The sequence below is a fragment of the Cryptomeria japonica genome, unplaced genomic scaffold (assembly GCF_030272615.1).
Source record: "Cryptomeria japonica unplaced genomic scaffold, Sugi_1.0 HiC_scaffold_26, whole genome shotgun sequence".
NCBI lineage: Eukaryota > Viridiplantae > Streptophyta > Pinopsida > Cupressales > Cupressaceae > Cryptomeria > Cryptomeria japonica.
The window spans coordinates 920001-942500 of NW_026728848.1; the positions used below are offsets into that span (position 1 = coordinate 920001).

A 22500-nucleotide genomic window follows, 5' to 3' on the forward strand; every position below is an offset into this window, starting at 1 on the left:
GGACGCGCTTGGGGCGACTGCCAGTGCCAACCCCTTATCCCGCGATGCGTCCGATACACAGATGGTTCCAAGGCGGCCGAGGAGCCTCACCGCATAGCAATCGGGGGTGCGAGGCGAGGGATGGGGCGGGAAGGCCCCAACGGCTAGACGGAAGAGGCTTCAGGGCCGCCTAGGAATGGTCCAAGCATCGGACACGCTTGGGGCGACTACCAGTGACAGCCCCCTATCCCGCGATGCGTCCGATACGAAGATGGTTCCAAGGCGGCCGAGGAGCCTCACCGCATAGCAATCGGGGTGCGAGGTGGGGGATGCGGCGAGATGGCCCCAACGGCTAGACGGAAGAGGCCACAGGGCCGCGTCGGAATAGTCCAAGCATCGGACGCGCTTGGGGCGACTACCAGTGACAACCCCTTATCCCGCGATGCGTCCGATACGAAGATAGTTCCAAGGCGGCCGAGGAGCCTCACCGCATAGCAATCGGGGTGCGAGGTGGGGGATGCGGCGAGATGGCCCCAACGGCTAGACGGAAGAGGCTGCAGGGCCGCCTCGGAATAGTCCAAGCATCGGACGCGCTTGGGGCCACTACCAGTGACAACCCCTTATCCCGCGATGCGTCCGATACGAAGATAGTTCCAAGGCGGCCGAAGAGCCTCACCGCATAGCAATCGGGGTGCGAGGTGGGGGATGCGGCGAGATGGCCCCAACGGCTAGACGGAAGAGGCCACAGGGCCGCCTCGGAATAGTCCAAGCATCGGACGCGCTTGGGGCGACTACCAGTGACAACCACTTATCCCGCGATGCGTCCGATACGAAGATAGTTCCCAGGCGGCCGAGGAGCCTCACCGCATAGCAATCGGGGTGCGAGGCGAGGGATGCGGCGAGATGGCCCCAAAGGCTAGACGGAAGAGGCTGCAGGGCTGCCTCGGAATAGTCCAAGCATCGGACGCGCTTGGGGCGACTACCACTGCCAACCCCTTATCCCGCGATGCGTCCGATACACAGATAGTTCCGAGGCGGCCGAGGAGGTGGGGGATGCAGCGAGATGGCCCCAACGGCTAGACGGAAGAGGCTGCAGGGCCGCCTCGGAATAGTCCAAGCATCGGACGCGCTTGGGGCGACTACCAGTGACAACCCCTTATCCCGCGATGCGTCCGATACACAGATAGTTCCGAGGCGGCCAAGGAGCCTCACCGCATAGCAATCGTGGTGCGAGGTGGGGGATGCGGCGAGATGGCCCCAACGGCTAGACGGAAGAGGCTGCAGGGCCGCCTCGGAATGGTCCAAGCATCGGATGCGCTTGGGGCGACTACCACTGCCAACCCCTTATCCCGCGATGCGTCCGATACACAGATAGTTCCAAGGCGGCCGAGGAGCCTCACAGCATAGCAATCAGGGTGCGAGGCGAGGGATGCGGCGAGAAAGCCCCAACGGCTAGAGGGAAGAGGCTTCAGGTCCGCCTCGGAATGGTCCAAGCATCGGACGCGCTTGGGGCGACTACCAGTGACAACCCCTTATCCCGCGACGCGTCCGATACACAGATAGTTCCAAGGCGGCCGAGGAGCCTCACCGCATAGCAATCGGGGTGCGAGGCGAGGGATGCGGCGAGAAGGACCCAACGGCTACACGGAAGAGGCTTCGGGGCCGCCTCGGAATGGTCCAAGCATCGGACGCGCTTGGGGCGACTACCAGTGACAACCCCTTATCCCGCGACGCGTCCGATACACAGATAGTTCCAAGGCGGCCGAGGAGCCTCACCGCATAGCAATCGGGGTGCGAGGCGAGGGATGCGGCGAGAAGGACCCAACGGCTACACGGAAGAGGCTTCGGGGCCGCCTCGGAATGGTCCAAGCATCGGACGCGCTTGGGGCGACTACCAGTGACAACCCCTTATCCCGCGACGCGTCCGATACACAGATAGTTCCAAGGCGGCCGAGGAGCCTCACCGCATAGCAATCGGGGTGCGAGGCGAGGGATGCGGCGAGAAGGACCCAACGGCTAGACGGAAGAGGCTTCGGGTCCGCCTCGGAATGGTCCAAGCATCGGACGCGCTTGGGGCGACTACCAGTGACAACCCCTTATCCCGCGACGCGTCCGATACACAGATAGTTCCAAGGCGGCCGAGGAGCCTCACCGCATAGCAATCGGGGTGCGAGGCGAGGGATGCGGCGAGAAGGACCCAACGGCTAGACGGAAGAGGCTTCGGGTCCGCCTCGGAATGGTCCAAGCATCGGACGCGCTTGGGGCGACTACCAGTGACAACCCCTTATCCCGCGACGCGTCCGATACACAGATAGTTCCAAGGCGGCCGAGGAGCCTCACCGCATAGCAATCGGGGTGCGAGGCGAGGGATGCGGCGAGAAGGACCCAACGGCTAGACGGAAGAGGCTTCGGGTCCGCCTCGGAATGGTCCAAGCATCGGACGCGCTTGGGGCGACTACCAGTGACAACCCCTTATCCCGCGACGCGTCCGATACACAGATAGTTCCGAGGCGGCCGAGGAGCCTCACCGCATAGCAATCGGGGTGCGAGGCGAAGGATGCGGCGAGAAGGACCCAACGGCTAGACGGAAGAGGCTTCGGGTCCGCCTCGGAATGGTCCAAGCATCGGATGCGCTTGGGGCGACTACCAGTGACAACCCCTTATCCCGCGACGCGTCCGATACACAGATAGTTCCAAGGCGGCCGAGGAGCCTCACCGCATAGCAATCGGGGTGCGAGGCGAGGGATGCGGCGAGAAGGACCCAACGGCTAGACGGAAGAGGCTTCAGGGCCGCCTCGGAATGGTCCAAGCATCGAACGCGCTTGGGGCGACTACCAGTGACAACCCCTTATCCCGCGACGCGTCCGATACACAGATAGTTCCGAGGCGGCCGAGGAGCCTCACCGCATAGCAATCGGGGTGCGAGGCGAGGGATGCGGCGAGAAGGACCCAACGGCTAGACGGAAGAGGCTTCAGGGCCGCCTCGGAATGGTCCAAGCATCGGACGCGCTTGGGGCGACTACCAGTGACAACCCCTTATCCCGCGACGCGTCCGATACACAGATAGTTCCGAGGCGGCCGAGGAGCCTCACCGCATAGCAATCGGGGTGCGAGGCGAGGGATGCGGCGAGAAGGACCCAACGGCTAGACGGAAGAGGCTTCAGGGCCGCCTCGGAATGGTCCAAGCATCGGACGCGCTTGGGGCGACTACCAATGACAACCCCTTATCCCGCGACGCGTCCGATACACAGATAGTTCCGAGGCGGCCGAGGAGCCTCACCGCATAGCAATCGGGGTGCGAGGCGAGGGATGCGGCGAGAAGGACCCAACGGCTAGACGGAAGAGGCTTCAGGGCCGCCTCGGAATGGTCCAAGCATCGGACGCGCTTGGGGCGACTACCAGTGACAACCCCTTATCCCGCGACGCGTCCGATACACAGATAGTTCCGAGGCGGCCGAGGAGCCTCACCGCATAGCAATCGGGGTGCGAGGCGAGGGATGCGGCGAGAAGGACCCAACGGCTAGACGGAAGAGGCTTCAGGGCCGCCTCGGAATGGTCCAAGCATCGGACGCGCTTGGGGCGACTACCAGTGACAACCCCTTATCCCGCGACGCGTCCGATACACAGATAGTTCCGAGGCGGCCGAGGAGCCTTACCGCATAGCAATCGGGGTGCGAGGCGAGGGATGCGGCGAGAAGGACCCAACGGCTAGACGGAAGAGGCTTCAGGGCCGCCTCGGAATGGTCCAAGCATCGGACGCGCTTGGGGCGACTACCGTTGCCAACCCCTTATCCCGCGATGCGTCTGATACACAGATAGTTCCGAGGCGGCCGAGGAGCCTCACCGCATAGCAATCGGGTTGCGAGGCAGATTATTGGGAAGGGAACCCCCTGGGATGCGGCTCAAGCAGTGCCCAAAGGGACTGGAATGCGGAATCACATCGAGAGACCCAAATGCTATACGAGGGCTCAAATCGAATTATCGATTTGGCCACGACATGGACGCATCGGAACGACTACCTTTGCCGAACCACTCGCAATTGCATCCATACCGAAACCAATAGACATTTCCGTTAGAGCCCTCGCATAGCATTCGGGAATCTCGCATGCCCCTCTAAATCGACCAATGCTGGCGCTCAATGAAAATCCGAGCGCTACCACCGTTCGAGCGCCAGCATTGGTCGAGTTAGAGGGGCACGGGGGAGAATGCTCCAGTCAACACCTCCCCTATATAAGTTATTTGTCCGATTCTCGCACAACCGTAGTCTGCCTCGTCGAATCAAACAACGGTCCCAGATTCCGACTTCCGTTCCGTAGAGACCCAAAAGCTAGATGGAGGCTCGCAAGAAAGAGAGTCGGCGCATAGCAATCGGGTTTCTCGAACGTTTAGGGACCGAGCTCACTTGCGGATAGGGCAAAATCCGCCAAGCAACCCAAAAGCTAGACGGGGGCTCGAATCGAATCGCCTAGGCGGCCACAACAACGACGTGTTGGATCGACTACCAGTGCCAAACCATTCAGCAAGACTAGTCTGTGTCGAGGCCGGATAGAGATTCTCAGAGAGCGCCCGCATAGCATTTAGGAGACCTGCCGCGTCCCTCACACTCGACAAATGGTGGTGCACGTTTATAAATCCGAGCGATCCCAACCCTTTCAAGCACCAACATCGGTCGAGATAGAGGGGCACGGAGGGGGCTGCGTGAGACAACACAGTCCCCTATATAAGTTATTTGTCCGATTCTCACACATCCGAAGAATGGTCATCAAATCGGACAACAGCCCAAACTTCCGACTTCCGTCCCAGAAAGCCCAAGAGCTATCTAAAACGTTCATGGCCGGAACTCGATCGCGGCTATACCAGTCCGCCAAGCAACCCAAAAGCTAGACTGGAGCTCTAGTCGAATCACCTCTGTGGCCATTGCAAGGACGTGTTGGAGCGACTACCATTGCCGAACCATTCCGCAGGTCGAGTCCATACCAAGGCCGCATAGAGATTCACGATGAGCTCCTGCATAGCAATCAGGAGACTTGCCGTGTCCATCACAATCGATAAATCCTGGTGCAAGATTTTTGCATCCGAGCGCTCCAACCAGTCGAGCACCAGCATCAATCGACATAAACGGGCACGGGGGGAGGATGCTCGAGAACACTACCTCCCCTATATAAGTTATTTGTCCGATTCTCAAGCAGCCGAAGTCTGGTCATCGAATCGGGTCAAAGACCACAACTTCCGACTTTACCCACAATGCAAGTCATCGAATCGAACATCGGCCCCCGAGTCGGACTCCATGCGTATGTCAGGTCATCGGACCCAAATTCCGCCTTCCTGCGCATGGCGGGCCATCAATATCAACTCGGTCATCGGACCCAAACTCCGCCTTTTTGCGTATGGCACGCCTTCAAATCGGTCATCGGACCCAAATTCCGCCTTCCTGTGCATGGCGGGCCATCAACATCAACTCGGTCATCGGACCCAAATTCCGCCTTTCTGCGCATGGCACGCCATCAACTCGGTCATCGGACCCAAATTCCGCCTTCCTGCGCATGGCAGGTCATCGGACACAAATTCAGACCTCGCCAATATGCCTACGTATCGAATCGGTCATCGGACCCAACTTCCGACTTCATCCATACTGTAGGGTCTTTGAGGTTGGCGCGGTGCGCTCAACCCAGGGAGTCGACCCATCGAAGCATACACCTCCCCTATATAAGCTATTTGTCCGATTCCCACACCTGTGTAGTTTGCACCTCTGACCAGGACATCGACCCCAACTTCCGAACTCGACTGCAACGACGGCACCAGCGCCTTGGTGCGCACCTTGCGACGCACAGTCCCAACATTCGCCTTCCTGCACATGGCAGGTCATCGGACCCAAATTCCGACCTCGCGAGTATGCCTACATATCGAATCGGTCATCGGACCCAACTTCCGACTTCATCCATACCGTAGGGTCTTTGAGGTTGGCGCGGTGCGCTCAACCCGGGGAGTCGACCCAACGAAGCATACACCTCCCCTATATAAGCTATTTGTCCGATTCCCACACCTGTGTAGTTTGCACCTCCGATCAAGACATCGACCCCAACTTCCGAACTCGCCTCCAACGACCGAACCAGCGCCTTGGTGCGCACCTTGCAACGCACAGTGCCAACATTCGCCTTCCTGCACGTGGCAGGTCATCGGACCCAAATTCCGACCTCGCGAGTATGCCTACATATCGAATCGGTCATCGGACCCAACTTCCGACTTCATCCATACCGTAGGGTCTTTGAGGTTGGCGCGGTGCGCTCAACCCGGGGAGTCGACCCAACGAAGCATACACCTCCCCTATATAAGCTATTTGTCCGATTCCCACACCTGTGTAGCTTGCACCTCCGATCAGGACATCGACCCCAACTTCCGAACTCGACTAAAAAGACCGCACCAGCGCCTTGGTGTGCACCTTGCAACGCACAGTGTCAACATTCGCCTTCCTGCACATGGCAGGTCATCGGACCCAAATTCCGACCTCATGAGCATACCTACTAATCGAATCGGTCATCGGACCCAACTTCCGACTTCATCCATACCGTAGGGTCTTTGAGGTTGGCGCGGTGCGCTCAACCTGGGGAGTCGACCCATCGAAGCATACACCTCCCCTATATAAGCTATTTGTCCGATTCCGACACCTGTGTAGTTTGCACCTCCGCTCAGGACATCGACCCCAACTTCCGAACTCGCCTGCAACGACCGAACCAGCGCCTTGGTGCGCACCAAAAGTGCGCACTTTTGGAGGGCACTTTTGTGCGCTCCAAAGGTGCGCACTTTTGGAGGGCACTTTTCTGCGCTCCAAAGGTGCGCACTTTTGGAGGGCACTTTTTGGAGGGCACTTTTCTGCGCTCCAAAGGTGCGCACTTTTGGAGGGCACTTTTTGGAGGGCACTTTTCTGCGCTCCAAAGGTGCGCACTTTTGGAGGGCACTTTTTGGAGGGCACTTTTCTGCGCTCCAAAGGTGCGCACTTTTGGAGGGCACTTTTTGGAGGGCACTTTTCTGCGCTCCAAAGGTGCGCACTTTTGGAGGGCACTTTTTGGAGGGCACTTTTCTGCGCTCCAAAGGTGCGCACTTTTGGAGGGCACTTTTTGGAGGGCACTTTTCTGCGCTCCAAAGGTGCGCACTTTTGGAGGGCACTTTTTGGAGGGCACTTTTCTGCGCTCCAAAGGTGCGCACTTTTGGAGGGCACTTTTTGGAGGGCACTTTTCTGCGCTCCAAAGGTGCGCACTTTTGGAGGGCACTTTTTGGAGGGCACTTTTCTGCGCTCCAAAGGTGCGCACTTTTGGAGGGCACTTTTGTGCACTCCAAAGGTGTGCACTTTTGGAGGGCACTTTTCCTGTGCTCCAAAGGTGCACACCTAGGTGAGCACCTTCGACCACACCTTGTAGCACACCAAACTCTGACTTTCGACTTCATCCGCAATGCAGGGTCTTTGAGGTTGGCGCAATGCGCACAACCAGGGGAGTCGACCCATCAAACCCAACACCTCCCCTATATAAGCTATTTGTCTGATTCTCATACATGCGTAGCCTGCAGGAGCAATTAGGACATCGACCCCAACTTTCGGCTTCTAAACGAAAACAAGGTCTTTGAGGTTGGTGTAATGCGAACAACTAGGGGAGTCAACCCATCAAACCCAACACCTCCCCTATATAAGCTATTTGTCTGATTCTCATACATGTGTAGTCTACAGGAGCAATTAGGACATCGACCCCAACTTTTGACTTCTTAACGAAAACAAGGTCTTTGAGGTTGACGTAATGCGCACAACCAGGGGAGTCGACCCATCAAACCCAACACCTCCCCTATATAAGCTATTTGTCCGATTCTCATACATGTGTAGCCTGCAGGAGCCATTAGGACATTGACCCCAACTTTTGACTTCTTAACGAAAACAAGGTCTTTGAGGTTGGCGTAATGCGCACAACCAAGGGAGTTGACCCATCAAACCCAACACCTCCCCTATATAAGCTATTTGTCTGATTCTCATACATGTGTAGCCTGCAACAACGATTAGGACATCCACCCCAACTTCTGAATTCGTCTGCGTTGACCGCACCAAAGGTGCACGCCTTGGTGCTCACCAAAATCCGACTTCCGACTTCTTCTGCTATGCGGGGTCTTTGAGGTTGGCGCAGTGCGCACAACCAGGGGAGTCAACCCACCGAATGCAACACCTCCCCTATATAAGCTATTTGTCTGATTCTCATACATGCGTAGACTGCAGCAATGATTAGGACATCCACCCCAACTTTTGACTTCTTAAACAAGACAGGGTCTTTGAAGTTGGTGCAGTGCACACAACCAGGGGAGTCGACCCATCAAACGCAACACCTCCCCTATATAAAGCTATTTGTCCGATTCTCATACGTGTAGTCTGCAGCAGCGATTAGGACATCGACCCCAACTTCCGAATTCGTTTGCATTGACCGCACCAAAGGTGCACGCCTTGGTGTGCACCCTGGAGTGCACTTTGGTGCTCACCTCGGTGCACACTTTGGTGTGCACCTCGGTGTGCACCAAAGGTGCGCACCTTGGAGCGCACCAAAGGTGTACACTTTGGAGCGCACCACATAGGGTCTTTGAGAGGTTGGCGCAGTGCGCACACCAAGGTGGGTGTTGAGGTGCGTGCCGAGGTGGGTGGGTGCTAGGGTGCGCTCCATGGTGGGTGCCAGGGTGGGTGCGTGCTAGGGTGGATTCCAAAGAGGGTCATAGGGTGGGTGCCAAGGTGGGTTGGTGATATAGTGGGTTCAAAGGTGGGTACTAGGGTGGGTTCCAAGGTGGGTCACAAGTTGGGTGCCAGGATGCGTGGGTGTTAGGTTGGGTGCCAAGGTGGGCTCCTGCGTGGGTGGGTGCTAGGGTGGGTTTCAAGGTGGACGCGAGGGCGGGTGCCAAGGTGGGTAACAAGTTGGGTGTTAGGATGGGTGAGTGCTAGAGTGGGTGCCAAGGTGGGTGGGTGCTAAGGTGGATGCCAAGGTGGTTCACAGGGTGGGTGGGTTCTAGGGTGAGTTCCAAGGTGGGTCACAGGTTCAGTGCTAGGGTGGGTGTCAAGGCGGGTGTCGAGGTGCCTGGGTGCTAGGGTGTGGATGCCAATGTGGGTCATAGGGTGGGTACTAGGGTGGGCTGCAATGTGGGTGCCAAGGTGGGTAACATGCTCGGTGGGTTCTAAATTGGGTGCCAGGGTGGGTGTGCACCCACCTTGCCCGAGGTGGGTGCCAAGGTGCCAGTGTGGGTGGGTGCTAAGGTGGATGCCAAGGTGGGTGAGAAGGTGGGTGATAGGTTGAGTGGTAGGATGGGTGGGTGCCAAGATGGGTCACAGGGTGGGTGCAAGGGTGGGTAGGTGCTAGGGTTGGTGTCAGGGTGGGTGGGTGCTAGGTTGGGTTCCAAGGTGGGTGCGAGGGTGAGTGTCAAGGTGGGTCACAGGTTAGGTGCTAGGATGGGTGAGTGCTAGGGTGCAAAGGTGCCAGGGTGGGTGCTAGGATGGGTCGATGCTAGGGTGAGTGGCAAGGTGGGTCCACAAGTGTCAAGGTGGGTGCCGAGGTGGGTGCCAAGTCGGCGACTGCTATGGTGGATGCCAAGGTGGGTCACGGGGTGGGTGCCAAGTTGCTAGGTTGGGTTCCAAGGTGGGTGCCAACGTGGGTGCTAGGGTGCGTGGGTTAAAGGGTGTGTCACAACGTGGGTGCCAGGATGGGTGCGCACCCACACTGGCCAAGACGGGTGCGGGTGCAAGGTTGGGTTCCAAGCCCGGTCACAGGCTGGGTGCTAGGATGGGTGGGTGCCAAGGTGGGCACCAGGGTGGGTGCACCCACCCTGGCCAAGGTGGGTCACGGGGTGGGTCCTAGGGTGGGTAACGGGGTGGGTACTAAGGTGCGTGCCAAGGTGGGTCATAGGGTGGGTGCCAAGGTGGGCACCAGGGTGGGTGTGCACCAACCCTAGCCAGGGTAGGTCACGGGGTGGTTGTCGGGGTGGGCGTCAAGGAGCCAAGGTGGGTGGCAAGTAGCCAAGTTGCGTGCCAAGGTGGGTGTCGGGGTGGGTGCCAAGGATCCAAGGTGGGTGCCAAGGAACCAAGGTGGGTGTCTGGGTGGGTGCCGAGGTGGGAGCCAGGGTGGGTCCCAAGGTGAGTGCAAAGGTGGGTGCCAGGGTCAAGGTGAGTGCCAATGTGGGTTCCAAGGTGCCAGGGTCAGGGTGAGTGCCAATGTGGGTTCAAAGGTGCTAAGTTGGGTGCGAGGTTGGGTGCGAGGGTGGGTGGGTGCCAAGGTGTGCTAGGTGGAAGCCCGGGTGGGTCGGCATCCCATGGGTGTCGAGTTGGGTGCCTGATGGGTGCTTCTTGTCAAGTTTTAGTCGTCGGGACTCATTTCGAGCCTTAGAGGTCGTTTCTTGTCCGGTTGCCCTGTCTTCGACCTGGGAACCCAATTTTGGTCCTCGGGTCCCATTTTTTTTTGTCTCGCATCCCACTTTTGGCCTGTGGCCTTTTCGGGGTCGATTCTCGTTTTGGGCATCAGAGCATGTTTCTTCTCCTAAAACCCAATATTTGTTTATTAAGTCTCGGAACACATTTTTGTTCTCGTGGACCCATCATGGGTCTTGGAACGCATTTGTGGTCCTTGGGTCCCATTTTGCATCCCGAAACTTGTGTTTTGGTGCTTGATCCCTATTTTGGGTGCCCACCTTGCACCAAGTGCGCACCCGGGGCAAACCGAGCGCCTTGGTGCACCGGGGCAAGATCGAGCGTGCACCCGAGGCGCCCCGAACATGCACCAAGGTGCACTCGGCCCACATGTGAGCGCAGGTCGTTGCGCCCGAGGTGGTGTGTGGGCACCGCGTTGCAGACGGGACACTGCACGCACACGACGCCCCCTCCAGGTGCACGCACGTAGGCCGGGCCGGGTGCACACCCGACGCCCTAGCAAGGTGCGCGCACCCGGGCAGGGCTCACACTTGGCGAACGGGGCGCACTTCGCGAGGGAGGGTGTGCACCTCGACGGGGGTGGGTGGCCGGGGTGGATTCGCACGTGGGTCGCGGTTTGCTAAGTACACACTGCGACAAGCTCATAACGGGTGCGATCATACCAGCGTTAGTGCACCGGATCCCATCAGAACTCCGCAGTTAAGCGCGCTTGGGCCGGAGTAGTACTGGGATGGGTGACCTCCCGGGAAGTCCCGGTGTTGCACCCTTTTTTAGTTTTTCGCCGGGCGTCGCAATGCTATTTGAATAAACCTTTTGCCCGTTTGCGTTCTCGTCGGGGCCGGGCCGGGCCGGGGTGCGCTGCCCGCACTACCGCGCGCGCGGGGGCGACACCGAGCGCGCACCCGAGGCGCCCCGAGCACACAGGCCACGGTGCAACCCGGGCGTTGTGCGCGCACCCCGGTGCGCCCGAGGTGCTGCGCGCGCACCCAGGTGAAATCGGTGTGCACCTCGGCCAGTGCGCGCTCGGTCGAGTCGCGCACGTTGGCCAAGGTGCACGGTGATGTTTCTTACTCTAAGGTTCCGCACCAGACGCCCGGGACAGGTGAGCGAAGCTGGGCGGGGCCGGGTGCGCGGCCGGGGCAGGTGCACGCAGCTGGAGAGAGCTTTGGAGCACACTTCGGAGCGCACCAATGATGCGCTCCATTCAAAAGTTTCCTGAAAAGGCAAAAAAAGTTGAGATTATAGAATTTCCCACTTGAGAGATTGTAAAAAAAAAAAATTTAAAATGAAGGAAACGCGGGTGCCAAGGTGTGCGCAGCCCAGCCAAGGTGTGCGCACCAAGGCGCCCACCCTGGCGAAGGTGCACGCAAGGTGCGCACCCGAGGCAAACCGGACAATTAACCCAACTTTCGACTTCGCGCGCACCTTGGAGCGCACTTCGGAGCGCTCCTTGGTGCGCACCAATCTTGGGCACCTCGGAGTGCACCATGGCGCCCACCAAGGTGCGCACCCGGGGCAAACCGAGCTCCGACTTCGTGCGCACCTTGGAGCGCACGAAAGGTGCGCACCATGGCGCCCACCAAGGTGCGCAGCCCAGCCAAGGCGTGCGCATCAAGGTGCGCACCCTGGCGAAGGTGCGCACCCGGGGCAAACCGAGCTCCGACTTCGTGCGCACCTTGGAGCGCACAAAAGGTGCGCAACCCAGCCAAGGTGTGCGCACCCCGGTCAAACCGAGCTCCGAATCGTGCGCACCAGAGGTGCACGCCATCGTGCGCACCTTGGAGCACACTTCGGAGCCCTCCTTGGTGCGCGCCGATGTTGCGCACCTCGGAGCGCACCCGGGGAAAACAATGCAATTAACCCGACTTTCGACTTCGTGGGCACCTCGGAGCGCTCTCGGGTTCGCACCTCGGAGCACACCGAGGTGCGCACCTTTGATGCGCTGCCTTCACCAATTTCCAGAAAAGGCAAGAAAACATTGAGAAGGTGTGCGCACCGAGGTGCCCACCCTGGCGAAGGTGCACGCGAGGTGCGCACCCGGGGCAAACCGGGCTCCGACTTCGTGCACGCCGCACCTTGGAGCACACTTCGGAGCGCTCCTTGGTGCGCACCAGGGCGCGCAACCCAGCCGAGGTGCCCACCCCGGCGAAGGTGCACGCGAGGTGCGCACCCGGGGCAAACCGGGCTCCGACTTCGTGCACGCCATGGTGCCCACCGCGGCGAAGGTGCACGCGAGGTGCGCACCCGGGGCAAACCGGGCTCCGACTTCGTGCACGCCGCACCTTGGAGCACACTTCGGAGCGCTCCTTGGTGCGCACCATGGTGCCCACCAGGGCGCGCAACCCCGCCGAAGGTGCACGCGAGGTGCGCACCCGGGGCAAACCGGGCTCCGACTTCGTGCACGCCGCACCTTGGAGCACACTTCGGAGCGCTCCTTGGTGCGCACCATGGTGCCCACCAGGGCGCGCAACCCCGCCGAAGGTGCACGCGAGGTGCGCACCCGGGGCAAACCGGGCTCCGACTTCGTGCACGCCATGGTGCGCACCGCGGCGAAGGTGCGCACCCGGGGCAAACCGGGCTCCGACTTCGTGCACGCCGCACCTTGGAGCACACTTCGGAGCGCTCCTTGGTGCGCACCAGGGCGCGCAACCCAGCCGAGGTGCCCACCCCGGCGAAGGTGCACGCGAGGTGCGTACCCGGGGCAAACCGGGCTCCGACTTCGTGCACGCCGCACCTTGGAGCACACTTCGGAGCGCTCCTTGGTGCGCACCATGGTGCCCACCAGGCCGCGCAACCCAGCCAAGGTGTGCGCACCAAGGTGCACGCGAGGTGCGCACCCGGGGCAAACCGGGGTCCGACTTCGTGCACGCCGCACCTTGGAGCACACATCGGGGCGCTCCCGGGTTCGCACCGGCGTTGCGCACCGTGGTGGGCACCTCGGAGCACACCAAGGTGGGCAGCGAGGTGCGCACCTTTGATGCGATGCCTTCACTAATTTCCATAAAAGGCAAAAAAAAAACGAGATTTTAAAATTTCCGTTTTGAAAGATAGTGAGAAAAAGGGAATGCTGGTGCCATCTTGAGCCCGCCCTGGTGCGCAGCCCAGCCAAGGTGTGCGCACCAAGGTGCCCACCCTGGCGAAGGTGCGCGCCCGGGCAATTAACCCAACTTCCAACTTCGCGCGCGCCAGGGTGGGAGCGCACCCAACAACCGGGCCTGGGAAGAGCCAATGCGAGAAACCCCACCAAACGCTCTGACAAAAAAAGAGGGGGCGCTCCAGTAACCCCGCTTCGGAGCGCACCCTGGGCAAACCCAGCCAAGGTGCCCACCCCGGCCAAGGTGCAGGCGAGGTGCGCACCCGGGGCAAACCGGGCTCCGACAACGTGCACGCCGCACCTTGGAGCACACTTCGTAGCGCTCCCGGGTGCGCACCTCAGAGCACACCAAGGTGGGCAGCGAGGTGCGCACCTTTGATGCGCTGCCTTCACTAATTTCCAGAAAAGGCAAAAAAAAAAGGAGATTTTAAAATTTCCGTTTTGAAAGATAGTGAAAAAAACGGAACGCGCGTGCCATCTTGAGCCCGCCCTGGTGCGCAGCCCAGGTAAGGTGCCCACCCTGGCAAAGGTGCGCACCCGGGCAATTAACCCTACTTCCGACTTCGTGCGCGCCAGGGTGGCAACCGGGCCTCGGAAGAGCCAATGCGAGAAACCCCACCAAACGCTCCGACAAAAAAAGAGGCGGCGCTCCAATAACCCCGCTTCGGAGCGCAGCCGGGGCAAACCCAGCCAAGGTGCCCACCCCGACGAAGGTGCACGCGAGGTGCGCACCCGGGGCAAACCGGGCTCCGACAACGTGCACGCAGCACCTTGGAGCACACTTCGAAGCACTCCCGGGTGCCCACCGGCGTTGCGCACCGTGGTGGGCAGCGAGGTGCGCACCTTTGATGCGCTGCCTTCACTAATTTCCAGAAAAAGGCAAAAAAAAATGAGATTTTAAAATTTCCGTTTTGAAAGATAGTGAAAAAAAAGGAACGCGGGTGCCATCTTGAGCCCGCCCTGGTGCGCAGCCCAGGCAAGGCATGCGCACCAAGGTGCCCACCCGAGGTGCACACCCGGGGCAAACCGGGCTCCGACTTCGTGCAGGCCGCACCTTGGAGCACACTTCGGAGCGCTCCTTGGTGCGCACCATGGTGCCCACCAGGGCGCGCAACCCAGCCAAGGTCTGCACACCAAGGTGCCCACCCCGGCGAAGGTGCACGCGAGGTGCGCACCCGGGGCAAACCGGGCTCCGACTTCGTGCACGCCATGGTGCCCACCGCGGCGAAGGTGCACGCGAGGTGCGCACCCGGGGCAAACCGGGCTCCGACTTCGTGCACGCCGCACCTTGGAGCACACTTCGGAGCGCTCCTTGGTGCGCACCATGGTGCCCACCAGGGCGCGCAACCCAGCCAAGGTGTGCGCACCAAGGTGCACGCGAGGTGCGCACCCGGGGCAAACCGGGGTCCGACTTCGTGCACGCCGCACCTTGGAGCACACATCGGAGCGCTCCCAGGTTCGCACCAGCGTTGCGCACCTTTGATGCGCTGCCTTCACTAATTTCCAGAAAAGGCAAAAAAAAACGATATTTTAAAATTTCCGTTCTGAAAGATAGTGAAAAAAACGGAACGCGGGTGCCATCTTGAGCCCTTCCTGGTGCGCAGCCCAGGCAAGTTGTGCGCACCAAGGTGCCCACCCTGGCGGAGGTGCGCGCCCGGGGCAAACCGGGCTCCGACTTCGTGCACTGCATGGTGCCCACCAAGGCGCGCAACCCAGCCAAGGTGCCCACCGCAGCGAAGGTGCACGCGAGGTGCACACCCGGGGCAAACCGGGCTCCGACTTCGTGCACGCCGCACCTTGGAGCACACTTCAGAGCGCTCCTTGGTGCGCACCAGGGCGCGCAACCCAGCCGAGGTGCCCACCCCGGCGAAGGTGCACGCGAGGTGCGCACCCGGGGCAAACCGGGCTCCGACTTCGTGCACGCCATGGTGCCCACCGCGGCGAAGGTGCGCACCCGGGGCAAACCGGGCTCCGACTTCGTGCACGCCGCACCTTGGAGCACACTTCGGAGCGCTCCTTGGTGCGCACCATGGTGCCCACCAGGCCGCGCAACCCAGCCAAGGTGTGCGCACCAAGGTGCACGCGAGGTGCGCACCCGGGGCAAACCGGGGTCCGACTTCGTGCACGCCGCACCTTGGAGCACACATCGGGGCGCTCCCGGGTTCGCACCGGCGTTGCGCACCGTGGTGGGCACCTCGGAGCACACCAAGGTGGGCAGCGAGGTGCGCACCTTTGATGCGATGCCTTCACTAATTTCCATAAAAGGCAAAAAAAAAACGAGATTTTAAAATTTCCGTTTTGAAAGATAGTGAGAAAAAGGGAATGCTGGTGCCATCTTGAGCCCGCCCTGGTGCGCAGCCCAGCCAAGGTTTGCGCACCAAGGTGCCCACCCTGGCGAAGGTGCGCGCCCGGGCAATTAACCCAACTTCCAACTTCGCGCGCGCCAGGGTGGGAGCGCACCCAACAACCGGGCCTGGGAAGAGCCAATGCGAGAAACCCCACCAAACTCTCTGACAAAAAAAGAGGGGGCGCTCCAGTAACCCCGCTTCGGAGCGCACCCTGGGCAAACCCAGCCAAGGTGCCCACCCCGGCCAAGGTGCAGGCGAGGTGCGCACCCGGGGCAAACCGGGCTCCGACAACGTGCACGCCGCACCTTGGAGCACACTTCGTAGCGCTCCCGGGTGCGCACCTCAGAGCACACCAAGGTGGGCAGCGAGGTGCGCACCTTTGATGCGCTGCCTTCACTAATTTCCAGAAAAGGCAAAAAAAAAAGGAGATTTTAAAATTTCCGTTTTGAAAGATAGTGAAAAAAACGGAACGCGCGTGCCATCTTGAGCCCGCCCTGGTGCGCAGCCCAGGTAAGGTGCCACCCTGGCAAAGGTGCGCACCCGGGCAATTAACCCTACTTCCGACTTCGTGCGCGCCAGGGTGGCAACCGGGCCTCGGAAGAGCCAATGCGAGAAACCCCACCAAACGCTCCGACAAAAAAAGAGGCGGCGCTCCAATAACCCCGCTTCGGAGCGCAGCCGGGGCAAACCAAGCCAAGGTGCCCACCCCGACGAAGGTGCACGCGAGGTGCGCACCCGGGGCAAACCGGGCTCCGACAACGTGCACGCAGCACCTTGGAGCACACTTCGAAGCACTCCCGGGTGCCCACCGGCGTTGCGCACCGTGGTGGGCAGCGAGGTGCGCACCTTTGATGCGCTGCCTTCACTAATTTCCAGAAAAAGGCAAAAAAAAATGAGATTTTAAAATTTCCGTTTTGAAAGATAGTGAAAAAAAAGGAACGCGGGTGCCATCTTGAGCCCGCCCTGGTGCGCAGCCCAGGCAAGGCATGCGCACCAAGGTGCCCACCCGAGGTGCACACCCGGGGCAAACCGGGCTCCGACTTCGTGCAGGCCGCACCTTGGAGCACACTTCGGAGCGCTCCTTGGTGCGCACCATGGTGCCCACCAGGGCGCACCCGGGGCAAACCGGGCTCCGACTTCGTGCACGCCGCACCTTGGAGCACACATCGGAGCGCTCCCAGGTTCGCACCAGCGTTGCGCACCTTTGATGCGCTGCCTTCACTAATTTCCAGAAAAGGCAAAAAAAAACGATATTTTAAAATTTCCGTTCTGAAAGATAGTGAAAAAAACGGAACGCGGGTGCCATCTTGAGCCCTTCCTGGTGCGCAGCCCAGGCAAGTTGTGCGCACCAAGGTGCCCACCCTGGCGGAGGTGCGCGCCCGGGGCAAACCGGGCTCCGACTTCGTGCACTGCATGGTGCCCACCAAGGCGCGCAACCCAGCCAAGGTGCCCACCGCAGCGAAGGTGCACGCGAGGTGCGCACCCGAGGTGCACACCCGGGGCAAACCGGGCTCCGACTTCGTGCACGCCGCACCTTGGAGCACACTTCAGAGCGCTCCTTGGTACGCACCAGGGCGCGCAACCCAGCCAAGGTGCTCACCCCGGCGAAGGTGCACGCGAGGTGCGCACCCGGGGCAAACCGGGCTCGGACTTCGTGCACGCCGCACCTTGGAGCACACATCGGAGCGCTCCCGGGTTCGCACCAGCATTGCGCACCTTTGATGCGCTGCCTTCACTAATTTCCAGAAAAGGCAAAAAAAAGAAAAAAATGAGATTTTAAAATTTCCGTTTTGAAAGATAGTGAAAAAAACGGAACGCGGGTGCCATCTTGAGCCCGCCCTGGTGTGCAGCCCAGGCAAGTTGTGCGCACCAAGGCACCCACCCTGGCCAAGGTGGGTCACGGGGTGGGTCCTAGGGTGGGTAACGGGGTGGGTACTAAGGTGCGTGCCAAGGTGGGTCATAGGGTGGGTGCCAAGGTGGGCACCAGGGTGGGTGTGCACCAACCCTAGCCAGGGTAGGTCACGGGGTGGTTGTCGGGGTGGGCGTCAAGGAGCCAAGGTGGGTGGCAAGTAGCCAAGTTGCGTGCCAAGGTGGGTGTCGGGGTGGGTGCCAAGGATCCAAGGTGGGTGCCAAGGAACCAAGGTGGGTGTCTGGGTGGGTGCCGAGGTGGGAGCCAGGGTGGGTCCCAAGGTGAGTGCAAAGGTGGGTGCCAGGGTCAAGGTGAGTGCCAATGTGGGTTCCAAGGTGCCAGGGTCAGGGTGAGTGCCAATGTGGGTTCAAAGGTGCTAAGTTGGGTGCGAGGTTGGGTGCGAGGGTGGGTGGGTGCCAAGGTGTGCTAGGTGGAAGCCCGGGTGGGTCGGCATCCCATGGGTGTCGAGTTGGGTGCCTGATGGGTGCTTCTTGTCAAGTTTTAGTCGTCGGGACTCATTTCGAGCCTTAGAGGTCGTTTCTTGTCCGGTTGCCCTGTCTTCGACCTGGGAACCCAATTTTGGTCCTCGGGTCCCATTTTTTTTTGTCTCGCATCCCACTTTTGGCCTGTGGCCTTTTCGGGGTCGATTCTCGTTTTGGGCATCAGAGCATGTTTCTTCTCCTAAAACCCAATATTTGTTTATTAAGTCTCGGAACACATTTTTGTTCTCGTGGACCCATCATGGGTCTTGGAACGCATTTGTGGTCCTTGGGTCCCATTTTGCATCCCGAAACTTGTGTTTTGGTGCTTGATCCCTATTTTGGGTGCCCACCTTGCACCAAGTGCGCACCCGGGGCAAACCGAGCGCCTTGGTGCACCGGGGCAAGATCGAGCGTGCACCCGAGGCGCCCCGAACATGCACCAAGGTGCACTCGGCCCACATGTGAGCGCAGGTCGTTGCGCCCGAGGTGGTGTGTGGGCACCGCGTTGCAGACGGGACACTGCACGCACACGACGCCCCCTCCAGGTGCACGCACGTAGGCCGGGCCGGGTGCACACCCGACGCCCTAGCAAGGTGCGCGCACCCGGGCAGGGCTCACACTTGGCGAACGGGGCGCACTTCGCGAGGGAGGGTGTGCACCTCGACGGGGGTGGGTGGCCGGGGTGGATTCGCACGTGGGTCGCGGTTTGCTAAGTACACACTGCGACAAGCTCATAACGGGTGCGATCATACCAGCGTTAGTGCACCGGATCCCATCAGAACTCCGCAGTTAAGCACGCTTGGGCCGGAGTAGTACTGGGATGGGTGACCTCCCGGGAAGTCCCGGTGTTGCACCCTTTTTTAGTTTTTCGCCGGGCGTCGCAATGCTATTTGAATAAACCTTTTGCCCGTTTGCGTTCTCGTCGGGGCCGGGCCGGGCCGGGGTGCGCTGCCCGCACTACCGCGCGCGCGGGGGGCGACACCGAGCGCGCACCCGAGGCGCCCCGAGCACACAGGCCACGGTGCAACCCGGGCGTTGTGCGCGCACCCCGGTGCGCCCGAGGTGCTGCGCGCGCACCCAGGTGAAATCGGTGTGCACCTCGGCCAGTGCGCGCTCGGTCGAGTCGCGCACGTTGGCCAAGGTGCACGGTGATGTTTCTTACTCTAAGGTTCCGCACCAGACGCCCGGGACAGGTGAGCGAAGCTGGGCGGGGCCGGGTGCGCGGCCGGGGCAGGTGCACGCAGCTGGAGAGAGCTTTGGAGCACACTTCGGAGCGCACCAATGATGCGCTCCATTCAAAAGTTTCCTGAAAAGGCAAAAAAAGTTGAGATTATAGAATTTCCCACTTGAGAGATTGTAAAAAAAAAAAATTTAAAATGAAGGAAACGCGGGTGCCAAGGTGTGCGCAGCCCAGCCAAGGTGTGCGCACCAAGGCGCCCACCCTGGCGAAGGTGCACGCAAGGTGCGCACCCGAGGCAAACCGGACAATTAACCCAACTTTCGACTTCGCGCGCACCTTGGAGCGCACTTCGGAGCGCTCCTTGGTGCGCACCAATCTTGGGCACCTCGGAGTGCACCATGGCGCCCACCAAGGTGCGCACCCGGGGCAAACCGAGCTCCGACTTCGTGCGCACCTTGGAGCGCACGAAAGGTGCGCACCATGGCGCCCACCAAGGTGCGCAGCCCAGCCAAGGCGTGCGCATCAAGGTGCGCACCCTGGCGAAGGTGCGCACCCGGGGCAAACCGAGCTCCGACTTCGTGCGCACCTTGGAGCGCACAAAAGGTGCGCAACCCAGCCAAGGTGTGCGCACCCCGGTCAAACCGAGCTCCGAATCGTGCGCACCAGAGGTGCACGCCATCGTGCGCACCTTGGAGCACACTTCGGAGCCCTCCTTGGTGCGCGCCGATGTTGCGCACCTCGGAGCGCACCCGGGGAAAACAATGCAATTAACCCGACTTTCGACTTCGTGGGCACCTCGGAGCGCTCTCGGGTTCGCACCTCGGAGCACACCGAGGTGCGCACCTTTGATGCGCTGCCTTCACCAATTTCCAGAAAAGGCAAGAAAACATTGAGAAGGTGTGCGCACCGAGGTGCCCACCCTGGCGAAGGTGCACGCGAGGTGCGCACCCGGGGCAAACCGGGCTCCGACTTCGTGCACGCCGCACCTTGGAGCACACTTCGGAGCGCTCCTTGGTGCGCACCAGGGCGCGCAACCCAGCCGAGGTGCCCACCCCGGCGAAGGTGCACGCGAGGTGCGCACCCGGGGCAAACCGGGCTCCGACTTCGTGCACGCCATGGTGCCCACCGCGGCGAAGGTGCACGCGAGGTGCGCACCCGGGGCAAACCGGGCTCCGACTTCGTGCACGCCGCACCTTGGAGCACACTTCGGAGCGCTCCTTGGTGCGCACCATGGTGCCCACCAGGGCGCGCAACCCCGCCGAAGGTGCACGCGAGGTGCGCACCCGGGGCAAACCGGGCTCCGACTTCGTGCACGCCGCACCTTGGAGCACACTTCGGAGCGCTCCTTGGTGCGCACCATGGTGCCCACCAGGGCGCGCAACCCCGCCGAAGGTGCACGCGAGGTGCGCACCCGGGGCAAACCGGGCTCCGACTTCGTGCACGCCATGGTGCGCACCGCGGCGAAGGTGCGCACCCGGGGCAAACCGGGCTCCGACTTCGTGCACGCCGCACCTTGGAGCACACTTCGGAGCGCTCCTTGGTGCGCACCAGGGCGCGCAACCCAGCCGAGGTGCCCACCCCGGCGAAGGTGCACGCGAGGTGCGTACCCGGGGCAAACCGGGCTCCGACTTCGTGCACGCCGCACCTTGGAGCACACTTCGGAGCGCTCCTTGGTGCGCACCATGGTGCCCACCAGGCCGCGCAACCCAGCCAAGGTGTGCGCACCAAGGTGCACGCGAGGTGCGCACCCGGGGCAAACCGGGGTCCGACTTCGTGCACGCCGCACCTTGGAGCACACATCGGGGCGCTCCCGGGTTCACACCGGCGTTGCGCACCGTGGTGGGCACCTCGGAGCACACCAAGGTGGGCAGCGAGGTGCGCACCTTTGATGCGATGCCTTCACTAATTTCCATAAAAGGCAAAAAAAAAATGAGATTTTAAAATTTCCGTTTTGAAAGATAGTGAGAAAAAGGGAATGCTGGTGCCATCTTGAGCCCGCCCTGGTGCGCAGCCCAGCCAAGGTGTGCGCACCAAGGTGCCCACCCTGGCGAAGGTGCGCGCCCGGGCAATTAACCCAACTTCCAACTTCGCGCGCGCCAGGGTGGGAGCGCACCCAACAACCGGGCCTGGGAAGAGCCAATGCGAGAAACCCCACCAAACGCTCTGACAAAAAAAGAGGGGGCGCTCCAGTAACCCCGCTTCGGAGCGCACCCTGGGCAAACCCAGCCAAGGTGCCCACCCCGGCCAAGGTGCAGGCGAGGTGCGCACCCGGGGCAAACCGGGCTCCGACAACGTGCACGCCGCACCTTGGAGCACACTTCGTAGCGCTCCCGGGTGCGCACCTCAGAGCACACCAAGGTGGGCAGCGAGGTGCGCACCTTTGATGCGCTGCCTTCACTAATTTCCAGAAAAGGCAAAAAAAAAAGGAGATTTTAAAATTTCCGTTTTGAAAGATAGTGAAAAAAACGGAACGCGCGTGCCATCTTGAGCCCGCCCTGGTGCGCAGCCCAGGTAAGGTGCCCACCCTGGCAAAGGTGCGCACCCGGGCAATTAACCCTACTTCCGACTTCGTGCGCGCCAGGGTGGCAACCGGGCCTCGGAAGAGCCAATGCGAGAAACCCCACCAAACGCTCCGACAAAAAAAGAGGCGGCGCTCCAATAACCCCGCTTCGGAGCGCAGCCGGGGCAAACCCAGCCAAGGTGCCCACCCCGACGAAGGTGCACGCGAGGTGCGCACCCGGGGCAAACCGGGCTCCGACAACGTGCACGCAGCACCTTGGAGCACACTTCGAAGCACTCCCGGGTGCCCACCGGCGTTGCGCACCGTGGTGGGCAGCGAGGTGCGCACCTTTGATGCGCTGCCTTCACTAATTTCCAGAAAAAGGCAAACAAAAATGAGATTTTAAAATTTCCGTTTTGAAAGATAGTGAAAAAAAAGGAACGCGGGTGCCATCTTGAGCCCGCCCTGGTGCGCAGCCCAGGCAAGGCATGCGCACCAAGGTGCCCACCCGAGGTGCACACGCGGGGCAAACCGGGCTCCGACTTCGTGCAGGCCGCACCTTGGAGCACACTT

At 60.9% G+C, this 22500-nt stretch overlaps 2 non-coding genes across 2 annotated transcripts; both read left to right on the top strand.

Annotated features, from left to right (window-relative positions):
- Window positions 1–11062: 11062 nt before the first annotated feature.
- LOC131861565 (5S ribosomal RNA) lies at window positions 11063–11181 on the top strand. The gene has a single exon (XR_009360637.1). It is a non-coding gene; the product is annotated as a 5S ribosomal RNA (ribosomal RNA).
- A 7804-nt stretch (window positions 11182–18985) lies between these two features.
- Window positions 18986–19104, top strand: LOC131861563 (5S ribosomal RNA). Its single transcript, XR_009360635.1, has one exon. It is a non-coding gene; the product is annotated as a 5S ribosomal RNA (ribosomal RNA).
- Window positions 19105–22500: the final 3396 nt, after the last annotated feature.